The sequence below is a fragment of the Canis lupus genome, chromosome 7 (assembly GCF_048164855.1).
Source record: "Canis lupus baileyi chromosome 7, mCanLup2.hap1, whole genome shotgun sequence".
NCBI lineage: Eukaryota > Metazoa > Chordata > Mammalia > Carnivora > Canidae > Canis > Canis lupus.
Window position 1 is genome coordinate 17,622,148 of NC_132844.1, and position 12,863 is coordinate 17,635,010.

General features: G+C 38.1%; 1 long non-coding RNA gene across 1 annotated transcript in view; it reads left to right on the top strand.

Moving 5' to 3' along the window:
- Nucleotides 1-12,863, top strand: part of LOC140636624 (uncharacterized) — a 71,869-nt gene that overhangs the window by 41,226 nt on the left and 17,780 nt on the right. Inside the window, exon 2 of the long non-coding RNA XR_012033847.1 lies at nt 10,007-10,292. This is a non-coding gene — a long non-coding RNA (uncharacterized lncRNA). The remainder of the gene's footprint in view (nt 1-10,006; nt 10,293-12,863) is intronic.

Genomic DNA, 12,863 nt, shown 5'->3' on the forward strand with positions numbered 1-12,863 from the left:
GTTTGTGTCAAATGTTGCTCATCCTTTCTCTTTTGAGGGCATCTGTAATAGCATTGGGGTCCAACAAGGTAATCAATCCATCATCTCCAAATCCTTAATCAATCACAGTTGCAAAGACACTTTTTTCAAATTAGGTACATTTACAGATTTCAGGGATTATGAACTGGTATATTTGAATATCAAGAATATTAAACTATAGCCTTCTACAACATGCAAGACATTTATTGGGGAAGTAGATCAGTGAGGAAACAAAGGAAAGAAACTAGAGGCAGTGAAGAAAAGCCTTCACTGAAGGCCTGATGTCTCTGAAAGAGAGTGAGAAGGATGGGGCAATGTGTATAAAGTGTTTCAGACTGCAATGTAATTCCAGAAACTTTGTGCAGGCTGGTAGAGAGTCCTTGAGTCCAAGTATTCCACTGAAAAGGTCCTGTGTCTACAGGGAGGGGTGTGTATCCATAAGCCCACTTGCAAAGTCACTGGCTCAGTGCAGCCCATGGGAATTGTGGCCTGGACAGGAATGTGGTGGTAGGGGACACCTGGGTGGCTCAGCAGTTGGGCACCTGCCTTTCAGGTCATGATCCTGGGATCCAGGATCGAGTCCTGCATCAGGCTCCCTGCAAGGAGCTTGCTTCTCCCTCTGCCTATGTCTCTGCCTCTCTCTCTCAGTCTGTGTCTCTCATGAATAAATAAATAAGTCTTAAAAAAAGAAAAAAAGGTGGGGATCCCTGGGTGGCTCAGCGGTTTGGTGCCTGCCTTTGGCCCAGGGTGCGATCCTGGAGTCCTGGGATCCAGGCCCACGTTGGACTCCCAGCATGGAGCCTGCTTCTCCCTCCTCCTGTGTCTCTGCCTCTCTCTCTCTCTCTCTCTCTGTCTCTCATAAATAAATGGGTAAATAAAACTTAAAAAAAAAGAAAGAAAAAAAGGAATGTGGTGGTAGATCCAGAAAAGCAATAGTTTGAGCCACAAGACAATTATGCTCCCTAAAGCAGGAGAGCTAAGCATGCATTTTCATGGCCACCACATTCATCCATGTTCCTTTTCCTCAGATCTTCTCAATAATCTTCAACTTTCTAAAGGTCCCTGACTAGTTAGGCAACCCATAGCCATGCCATTAACCCATAATCATTAGCGATTCACTGACTCCTACAATTTACTTATCCTGTATAGACCATCTTGAGCTTGATTTTGAGTGGACCTGCCACATCAAATAAGGCCTAGTTCATGATGGGCAGCCATGGTCACATAGTCACATGGTATCTTGTATCTCTGCCAGACTCAGTTCCAAGCTAACACCTGCTTTTCAGATAAGGGCTGGTGTCAGAAAGAGATAGCATATCCTTACTCCCAGATTCAAGATCTGTGTTGTGGTTCTTCTATTTAGCCATCTGTCTGCCAAAGTCACTTCAAATATCACTGAATCTGTTTGGTTGTAAAGCTTAAATAGCAGTGCCACTCACACCACAGCTTGTGCGCAGTGTTGAGGCCTGTCTTACTCTGGAACCCACTTGAAACTGGCAGCTTTATATATTGCCTTGTGAATGGGTTAGGACAGCACATTCAAATATGGAATATATTCTCTCCAAAATCTGAAAAAAATCTACCATGTGCTTTTTTCATGGTGGGAGTACCAAGGGCAGACCTGCCACAGACCACTGCTCCTCTAGGTACTTCATCTAGGTGGTAGGTCTCTGAACTTTCAGGGGGTTAAGCTCACCTCACTGGGTATGCTTGTGTATTTCAAAAGCATCTTCTTTTACTACTTCCTGATCACCAGGTCTAATTAGTATATCGCCATCAGTGAAATGAACCAGCAAGATATTCTGTGGAATATCAAGGCAATCAAAGTTTCTCTGGGATGTAAGACTGATGGCCAAGGGCTCATATAGCCTTGGGGTAAAAAACTGAAGGTGAATCACTTCTCATTTTCTCTATTACTTGGTGCAGAAAAGAAAATGTTTCCTGGGTCAATGACTGCATAAAAGGTGCCAAGGGCTGTTATGATTCGCTCCAATAGTGTTACCACATTGGCAACAACAGCTGCAATTGGTGTCACAACCTGATTAATTTTATGATAATACATAGGTATCCCCGAACGTACATCTGGCTTGTGTAGTAGCTAAATAGGGGAGTAAAAAGAGGATATGAGAGGAATCATTACCTCTGCATCTTTCATGTCTCTGATGGTGGGAGTGCCAAGTGCAGACCTGCCACAGACCACTGCTCCTCTAGAAACTTCATCTGTGTGGTAGGTCTCTGAATTTTCAAGGAGTTTAGCTCACCTCCTTTTGGCATGCATGTGCCTTTCAAAAATATCTTCTTTTACTACTTCTTGATCACTAGGCCTCTGTACCATTCAGAGAAACAATACTACTTTCAGTAGTGGAGGGAATGTAAAAGGACTTTTACCATAATGGCCCTTAAACTCTGGGTTACAGAACCGATGTGTGGACACTCCATTTTGGAGGAAAATAATCACAAAATGGGTCTGCAGTCCCAGTGGATCAACTCTGAGATGGACTCGGGCCAAACCTCCACCTTACCTACAGAAGCTTTCTGACTGTCCAACCATGTTGGCATTCTAGGCTTTGGGGGTGAACATGAGTTCAGAGTAGTATCTGTTAACCCATGAATGTCTTAGTATATCCCTTTCTCTAGTGTATAGTCAGTCACCCTGGTGCATGGCCATATGTCCCTCTGGAGAAGGCCTGGAAGAAGAGTTTGGTAAATATGCGTGGCCACATGTGGGGTCTACCTCAAGCCCACAATCAGGGGACTTTGGGTCTGAGAATTGGCTTAATTTAGGAACCACTTAAGTGGTCTTTTATCCCTACTATAATGACTCACATCAAGTTTCTGCCACTAGACCTAGAATTTTTTTCACTTTTGTGTATCAAGCAGTATTTTAATGTCCGCCCATTTTTTATCCTTCAGAATTTTCATACTCAATTAGCCACCACCAGAGATCATTTTAGGTTATAAGACTTTGATTACTGCTCCACCTCATTGGCTTATTATAGTAATTGCACACAGCAAGTCTCTAGTGATTAAACAGTGCCACCTGGTCTCTATCCATCTGGAAATGAAACGAGGGAACCCAATTTTATGATGGCATCTGCAGCCATCATCTCTGTCCTACAGAGAACAACCACCATAAAGCTTTTTGGGGATCCTGGTCTTCCCCACATCAATGCAATTATTAATACCTTGGTAAAGGCAATGTCCTCTGGGTCCCAGCAAGTGGAATGGCTAGAGATGGCTACACAGCTTGCATATAGTAGTTTTATTTGAATATTATCTCAAGTCTTAATACTCTATTTTATTCTATGCCAGGGTCAGGCATCTTATCCTCACTAGCTCTAAGCCACTAATGAGCTCATACTTTAAATTTTATCCCTCATTTCTAGGTGCTTTGTATTTGGAATTTTTTTGCTGCTTATACAGTCTTTCATATTGCAAGAACTGTGTTATTCTATGGTCTAAGATTAATGTTTATATTAGTTAGAATGTCATCTACATTTATTCATTATTTCATATTTCTCTTGACTACAGGGACCTTGTTATGCTTTAATTATCTGTTAAAAACTCCTTACCATATTATTAAGATTGTTTAAAGTATTTGAGCATAACCATCTATTATCAACTCACAAATAAGTTTTAATCTTAGTCTTTTGTGTTTTTATAAATCTCTATGATTATGCTCTGCATTCTAGTGAGTGTCTTGGTATTATCTTCCTGCTTGTTAATTCTCCGTTTATATACACTCTAAAGTTTATCTCCTCCATTGCATTTCTCAGTCCAATTGCTACATTTTCTATTTCCAACATCTTAATTTAAAAAAATTCACATGTAGGGCACCTGGGTGGCTCAGTTGGTTACTTGTATGCCTTCAGCTCAGGTCGTGATCCCAGGGTCCCGGGATCAAGCCCTTCACTGGGCTCCCTGCTCAGCAGGAAGCCTGCTTCTCTCTCTTCCTCTGCTTGTCCCCACAGCTTGTGCTCACTCTCTCTCTCTCAAATAAATAAATAAAACCTTTCTTAAAAATGTATATGACCCTCCTTCCCAAAATAATCTATAATACATGTGTGATGGACCAAATTCTAAGATGACCCTCAAGGTTTTTGTCCCTTGGTGAACATGCCCTGTATAATCCTCTCCCTTGTATGTAAGCATTTTTTTTCTTACTTGTTTTTGTTACCCATCTCTGAGGAGTGGTTTTACTGTTGCCTCCACTCAGCCCATTTGTTCCAATCTAGAACCAGGTCATATAATTTACTTAATGCCAGTTTCCTGTGATGATGTTGGGGATGGTGAATACAGAGGTAAGGTGGTGAGGGAGAGAAAGTTGTCTGGTTTTAGGTCCTGGTTTAGAGGTTGTTCTAAATCCTCTGCCTCCCTAATTTGGACTATAATTCCAGGCAGTATTCTACAAGAATATATATTTTTTATTACTTATTATTTTAAAGGTTTTTTTTTTTTTTTCAGGACTTGTCATAGCCAAAATATAGACCCTGACTTCAAAAAATGAGCTTGGCATTAGTTTTATGTGGAACTTTTGGACTTCCTTTGTCCCCAATATTAGTTTCTGGCTCAAAGTCCAGCCATTCTATGGATTCAGTCCCCAGACACTATTTTGCTTTTCTGTCCATTACTAGTCCAAATAATGTTAAATTGTTATTTAGTTTTCTCTTTTTATATTAATTTTCTGTCATTTGTATATCTCTGAAACAGAAACAGTTTTCACTATTTGAACTTATTTTGCCATTTTCATACAGAAATCCTTCAGTATGGTTATTTTCCTTATAAAATGTATTTTGTTTGTTATTTCAAGTCCTAAATTAAACATTTTGTAATTGAAAGAGGGAATTTAATCCATTTATATTTATTGCTTTATAGACAAATTTGAGCTTTCATTTATTTTGGCAGTGCCTAAGAATCATGTTAGTGGACATGAGATGACTGCAAGAGATCTCATTCATGAATAGATCCTGGTGAATAAGTTCTATTCTTCTGGATTATTGTGTTGATTTTGCCGCTTGAGGATATCTGTACATTTTTAAAAAAGTTACCATTGTCTTCATTACTAGAAGAAAATGGATTAATAAAACAGAGAATATAATAAAATTTCAACATGAAATTTAAGATAAGCAGACTAAACCCAGGTCTTCCGCAGAAGATCTTGACTGAAGAGTTGCTACTGATGCTGGGTGCTATCTTTACTTCAAAGACTTTTGGTGTATATAAGGTAGTGGCTTATTTTAACTGTTTTCTCCAATTACTATCCAGGGCTCCAACTCCCTACCTCTTGGATCTGATGAATAAATAATTTTTTTAAAAATAAAATTTTAATTTGGAGTCATTTTAGATTTATTTACCAAAAAATGAAAGACAAAGATAATACATAGAACTTCTATGTGCCCCTTAACTAATTTTCCCTTAAGTTAACACTGATCATTCATGATACATTCACTTTAGCTGAATTCTAGACTTCATTCAGATTTCATCAGCTTTTTCACTAATCTTCCCTAATTCAGGATCCAGTCCAAAATACTAAATTGCATTTAGTCATGATGTATAGATTTTAAAAACTAAATAACATAGATTCAAAACATTGGATTTTTTAAAAAAAGATTTTATTTATTTATTCATGAGACAGAGAGAGAGGAGAAGCAGGCTCCATAGAGGAGCCTGATGTGGGACTTGATCCTGGGACTCCAGGATCATGCCCCAGGCTGAAGGCAGGCACTAAACCACTGAGCCACCCAGGGATCCCCAAAACATTGGATTTTTGATACTCTAGAGCAAATTGTAGTTGTATCTAGGATATTTGAATTTGAAACTATGATGCATATATGCCTTACTATTCGGGCCATAGCATCATATGTAAGAAAGAATTTTCTTTTCTTTTCATTTTTAAATATTTAATTATTTATTTTAGAGAGAGAGTATGAGCATGTTGGTGGGGGGGAGAGTGAAAGAGTCTTAAACAGACTCTTTTGCTGAGCACGGAAATTGATGTGGGGATTGATCTCATGACCTTGAGATCGTGACCCTCAGACAAAACCAAGAGTTGGGTGCTCAACCAACTGCGCCACCTAGGCACCCCAAGGAAGCATTTTCAGTCAGTTGCCTTGGCACTCTGGAGTGCAATGAAAGTGGAGAAAAATTAAAATATCAAGGCATTGGCATCATGTTTAGTTGTTTAGCCTTCTTACAGACAGAGATTTGTTGCTAATACAGAAAGGAAGTATCAGGAATTCAGGACAGGTCAAGCTGACCCAAAGAAGCATCTCAAGATGGATGGCAGACCATTTAACATCCCAGAGAACTGGACTCTCTAAGCTGGTTTCCCTGGCTACTGGAAGATTCTCTCCTCAGTGGAGTTGAATGACCAATTGTTGCACATTTTAAAAAGGGGTCAGGGAATGAACTATGTGTTAATATTGGGGGTGCATAGCTACTAAGAAGGCAAACTATTTTCAGAGGCCTATAGGCAAATGAAAGAAGATAATCTCTACAAAGATACATACTGATTTATGAGAAAAATCTTAACTTTGTGTACTTTTGAGACTCTTGTGCCCTTCCTAGCAGCTAGAAAGAGTGGAACTTTTTACTATTCAATGCTCTTACTCTTAGCTGACCAAATCCTCATAGGATTCAGGGGGAATACATAAAGTAGCACTTCATTCAGTCTTGAGTCAGACACTCCAACCTATAGAGTCCAGAAGAATTTAGGAATGGCTCCCCTACTCTATTCATCTCATGCCCCTGGCTTTTCAGGCTCAAGTCTAGAGCTGCTTTATGAAGCTTTCTGTCTCATAGTTACTGGGAAATTCAAAACCTATGCTTCTTTTGACCTTTTCTGCTTTCTCTTCACACCTCCCAGCTACCACTGGCCCCAGTTTTTTTCCTGTCTCAGGGGCATTATTATTCAGTTCTGTCTGATTCTATTTTAGATGGAGTTGGGATTGTGTGGGTGTGGGCAGCTGCACTTTGGATTGTGTGGAAAGGGAAGCTGTAAAGCAATCTAACATATTACTCAGACATATTATAGTACACATGTCCCATGCACTATTATGCTAAGAGCACCCGGGCTTCTTTCTCTAGCTTTAGTTGCAATACCAAATGTCTGCTTTTCTTCTTGCTTACATATGTAACAGGAAGCCAGAAGAGAGTTGGCATTTTCTAGAAATTAGGAATAGAACTTGGGGGAGTGGGATGAGGATGAGGAAAATACCTTGTTCCTACTTACTTATTACATGCTTTTACGTTCTTCAGACTTGCTAGTTTCTCTTTTTTTCCCCTGTATTCCAATTTAAACTCAGTGTGTCGGCTTGTTTTCCTCCTCTGGTGAGTTGGGGAGTCTACTTTCTATTTTTACTGTACTAATGGCTATTTTTGACTTTTTATACCATATTTAAGTTCCTTCTCTCTATTGAACAATTCTCTCAAAAATGAAAGAATGTTTACTGCAGAACTGAAATTCAAACCTAAGCAGTTTCATTCCAGCATTGTTGTGCTTAATTATTATGCTTGTAAACCTACACAATGATGTTTCAATCATCCTCTCATTTAGACTTTATTTTTAGCATTATTTCCTAGCCTTTTTAACACAAATTATTTAGAGTCAGATTTCTTGAACTGAGGTTACATACTCCTGGGATATTCCTTGCCTAAGTTTATCTTAGCCAGTAAACGATGGTTTGTTTTACTGGAATGCTGTTTCTCTGAATACCTGGGGAAATATTGTCAAATCTTTGTTGGCGTATATATTTACAAAAGAATCAGCAGAATCCAAGCTCTGTATGCATATTTGTACATTGTGCATCTATGTGTGTGTGTGTGTGATAGAGAGATGGGGGGGGGGAGATTACCTAGAAAAAAAGAAAATATGCAAAGAATATATGGAAACTTGAAACAAAGTGGAGTATGCCACAGTGCTAAAAACATGCTCATGTCATCCACTCCCATAACTTTTGCAAGTCTGTCAGATAGAGGTGCAGAGCTGTGTGCTAGTTTACTAAGTCTGTGGGGATCCGTATGTGTATTTTTTTTTAAATAAAATTTGCCACTTCACGAAACATTGCTTAATTCCTCCACTTTAATTAATTACCAACCAACCAAACTCAGTTCCACCTATTGATCAATTAAAATTTGTGCTGAAATTGTGCTTTAATACATTTTAATTTATAAACCTAGGACTTTGCTTTCTTTAATATCCAATTAAAATGAGTCCCTTTTAAAAAAATGTCCTCAGTTGTTACCTTTTTGTTTTTTAGTTGTTACCTTTTATTTTACTTTTCCTTTACCTTACCTAAGTATCCTCATTTACTTTTTAAAAATTTTTGAAATATATTTTTCTTTGAACCTGGATATGTGAAACACAGTCGTAAACAGAGTGTAAGCACAAAGCATCATAAGGAAATTGAGAACAATATGAAATCATCATATATTGTGGTAGATGAAGGCATTATTCCTAAGGTTCCCACAATGAACTTGACAACAAAGAAGATGATAGCTTTTTCCAAACACAACCACTAAGTTGATAGCAAGCAGTAATCAATCGAAAGAAATTTTGGATGTACTTAGATGCCAATTTAAAAGTTTAGGCTTTTATTATTGTAAAGTTGCAAATGAACCTAAATTTCGGTATCTTTTATGTAAGAAAACAATGAGTGATAACTTCATGAAATAATCATTCTTCCCATATCATTAACAAAAACTGTATTCACTCTCTTTGTGCATGTAAGGTTTTTCTTTTTCTTTTTTTCCAATCTCCATGTTCAGACATTTTATCAGAATATATCTAAGGATACATTTTTTCTCATTGATTATTCCTAGAACTCTGAGCTTTTTAATCTTTTGATTTGCAGACTCAGGTGTTTCTTTAGTGAAGAGCATTCTTTGATCAGCTTTTTGCTTTTTAACTGTTCCGTCTTTTCCACTCATCTTACCTTGGAATTCTTGCTTTTATAAGTTGAATATTTCATATTTGTCTTTTAGGGATTATCATTTGCATCTCTTAAATTTCTCTTCCTCTTATATATGATTTCTCTAACTTTTGGTCTCCTACGTAACATATTTAAGTTTCTTTAGACAACAACTTTCTGGTATTCTTTGGGTTCTGGAATATTTTTTCTTTGTATTTTTTTTAATAATATGCTATTTGAAAGACTGCTGCCTCCAGAAATGGGGAGCTAGCTAATTTAGACAAATAAAGAACACCTAAACAGATTTGTAAAACAAAGACAAGAGTTGTAAAAATAAGAATAAAAAATCTGATCGAAGGCACTGCGGAACTGCCTTCCTTGGTAGAGAGGACCCGCCCGGTTACAATATGAAGAAAACGGAAGGCCAGGGAAGTGTGTGTCAGACATTTGGTCTTGCCTTTTTCCCTCAGTCCACTTGCCAATTTGAAAGCAGTGACACAGCCTTGGAAGCTCTGCAGCACTTCTATCAATCTCATAGAATTAGCAGAACTGATACTGGAATTGGAATAAGGAAGTATACCCACACACAAACTAGGCTTTCAGTTGAAACCCTGAAGGAGTACACCTTAGGAGGAAGAGTAAAAATAACATAGACTAGCGCTTAGAAGGTCCGACCTCACCTTCAAATCTTTTTCATCTGTGATTGGACTAAGAGGATATCCTCATAGACTTATTCCTGGCAGAGAAAATGCAAATCAATTTTGGATGAAGAAAAAAATGATATCTTCAAGTGATCTTAGATATTTCTACATATAATTTGTAACACCCAACAGAAAATAACAAAACATTAAAGTAAAAGTAACTAACTAAAAACCAGGAAAAAACTAAACATGTCCAAAAGAAATGTAGATATTAAAGTTGGCAGACACAAATTTTAAAATTACTGTGTTAATATTTTAAGATGTTCAAGGAAAGTTTGATATAGTTGACTAGAAGACTAGAAATTATAAAATACCTGAATGGAAATTTAAAAGTAAAAACAAAAATAAAATTAATTATGTGATCTTTGACTTTAACAGCAGATTGGATGCAGTTCCCCGCCCCCGCAACAAAAAAGTGAGCTGGACAATAGGTCAGAAGAAATATCCAAACTGAAACAAAGAGAGACAAGATGGAAAAGATACAATAGAAAAGAAAATACTATTCATGTGACATGGAGTTAAAAATGTCTACAATTGGAGTCTTTGCTGGGGAGGACTGAGAGAATGGGGTAGAAGCAATCTGTGAAGACATATGAGTGAAAGTTTTCCAAAACTGATGAAAGATACCAAACCATAGAAGCAAGAGGATAAGCCTTCAAACAGGGTAAGTATAAGAAAAAGCCCACACAGTAACACTATTGCAAATGAAGACAGAGGTAAAAATCTTGGGAGAAACCAGAGAAAAAGATATATTATTTCAAAGGGGGAACACCAGGCTGACAGTTGACTTCTCAGAAGACAAGGGAATAATATCTTCACAGTATTGCAAATAAACAAACAAATAAACAAACAAACAAACAAATACCAGCACAGATTCTGTACCCAAAGGAAATATTTTTCAGGAGGGAGGGCAAAAAAGTCTTATCATAAAAACAGAAACTGAAAATTCATCAGCTATAAAACTACAGTGAAGGAAATTCCAAAGGGCTATTATAAGATAAAAGATAAATGATCAGATGGAATGTTGGAGGTGAAGAAGAAATGAAACATATTAAAAGAATTAAATATTCAGTAAATATAAATGAAACTTGTCTTTGAAGAAATAGTAATAATAATGTCTTACGAGGTTTTAAATATATTTAGAATTAAACAAAAATGACAACATCAAAAACTTAGTGTCTGGGATATGTTTAAGAAAGGTAATATTCCCCGTATGAATGAAACATATAATGTTTGTCCTTCTCTGATTGACTTACTTCACTCAGCATATGTTTCATTCATACGGGGAATATAAAAAATAATGAAAGGGATTAAAGGGGAAAGGAAAAAAAAAATAAAGGGGAAAGGAGAGAAAACGAATGGGAAAAATCAGAGAGGGAGACAGAACATGAGAGACTCCTAACACTGGGAAACGAACAAGGGGTAGTGGAAAGGGAGGTGGAAGGGAGGATGGGGTGACTGGGTGATGGGCACTGAGCGGGGCACTTGACGGGATAAACACTGGGTGTTATACTATATGTTGGCAAATCGAACTCCAATAAAAAATATAAAAAAAGAGGGATCCCTGGGTGGCGCAGCGGTTTAGCGCCTGCCTTTGGCCCAGGGCGCGATCCTGGAGACCCGGGATCGAATCCCACGTCGGGCTCCCGGTGCATGGAGCCTGCTTCTCTGTGTGACTATCATAAATAAATAAAAATTAAAAAAATTAAAAATAAAAAAATAAAAAAAGAAAGGTAATATACATGAATAAGTCTTTAGTAAATCCAGTAGTCAGACTGTGATCACAGATAAGAGTTCACTAGTTCAGCAATAGTAGAAGAATATATAAACCACACATTTAGTTATGGGGGAAAAGGCATTAGACATATGTAGTAAATCCAAAAGAAGATAAATGAGAAAATGCAGTACAAATAGAATAAGTATTGACTAGCAGTTATATGTGAGGCACTGGGCTAGGGGTAGGAGATATATTTAATAACATATCTTTTGCCTTTATGGATTTTAGAATCTAGGTATCAGGGAGTGTTATGGGGCTGGCAGGAATGTTTGGATTCTCCAGAAGAAGACCCGAAAAGGATTTGTTTGCAAGGTGCAGGATACAATGGTAAGAGAATGAAGAAATGAGACAGTAGGAAATACAGTAATAATAGGTGTGCCATCAAGCAGCTATTTCTATGAGGTAATAGAGCTTAATTTCAAAGGAAAACATTGGGATATGGTGTAGATGAAGCACCTTGAAAGTATCCCACATGAGGGAAAAGGGCTATCTTATTTCTGTCAATGGTTGGAGAGCAGTTTTCAGATGGTGTTGATTCCTTGGTGCTTCCAGGCTAATGTTGTCTCCCAAGGCTTTGGAGAGAGCCGTCAAACAGATGGCTATCCTGGTGTTTAGAAGTTAGGGACACTGGGTATTGACAGCTTTGGCTACATTCCATCCCTTCACCATTTAGAGCCACTTTTTTTTGCTCCTAGTAAGTGTCACTCTGTCTTATAATAGCCTCTTCAGGCTGGTGAACATTCAAAATTTCTATCAAAAATGATTTGCATAGCAAGGTTTGTAGGACAAACTATACTCTCTAGTGCAGCTGATGCAGAGATCACAATTCACACTCATCACCTACTTTATTTACCACCCATTCAATATGTTCCTCACCTTCAGCCAGCATTTCTGTTGATCCAGAATGCTTGGTGAGGGGGGTAACCCAGATCTTTATGCCTGAGGGATCTGAGACTGTGGTTATTGTATCCCTGTAAGGCATTGGTTGCTGCAACTGTCCACTAAGAATTGTCACACATGGGGCAGCCATGGTGGCTCAGTGGTTTGGTGCCACCTTCAGCCCAGGGTGTGATCCTGGGGACCCACGATCGAGTCCCACGTCCGGCTCCCTGCATGGAGCCTGCTTCTCCCTCTGCCTGTGTCTCTGCCTTGCTCTCCCTCTCTCTGTATCTGTCATGAATAAATAAATAAAATCTTAAGAAAAAAAAAAAAAAGAATTGTCACACATGTGGAAGTGCTCAGAGGTAGTGACTTTGCCAAGTTCCAGACTTTCTGCCCATCATCTAACAGCAATTCTATCTCCTCACGATAATCAGAGAGCAACTGATTATTAATTACTCCTGTTAATATAGCATAACAGCTCTTTGTTTTTGCCTCAGGGTCTTCAGGCATGAGGAGCTTAAAATTGCCAGGCATAAGACATAAAGTTAGATTGAGTGGAATCTTTGCTGTGCCTCT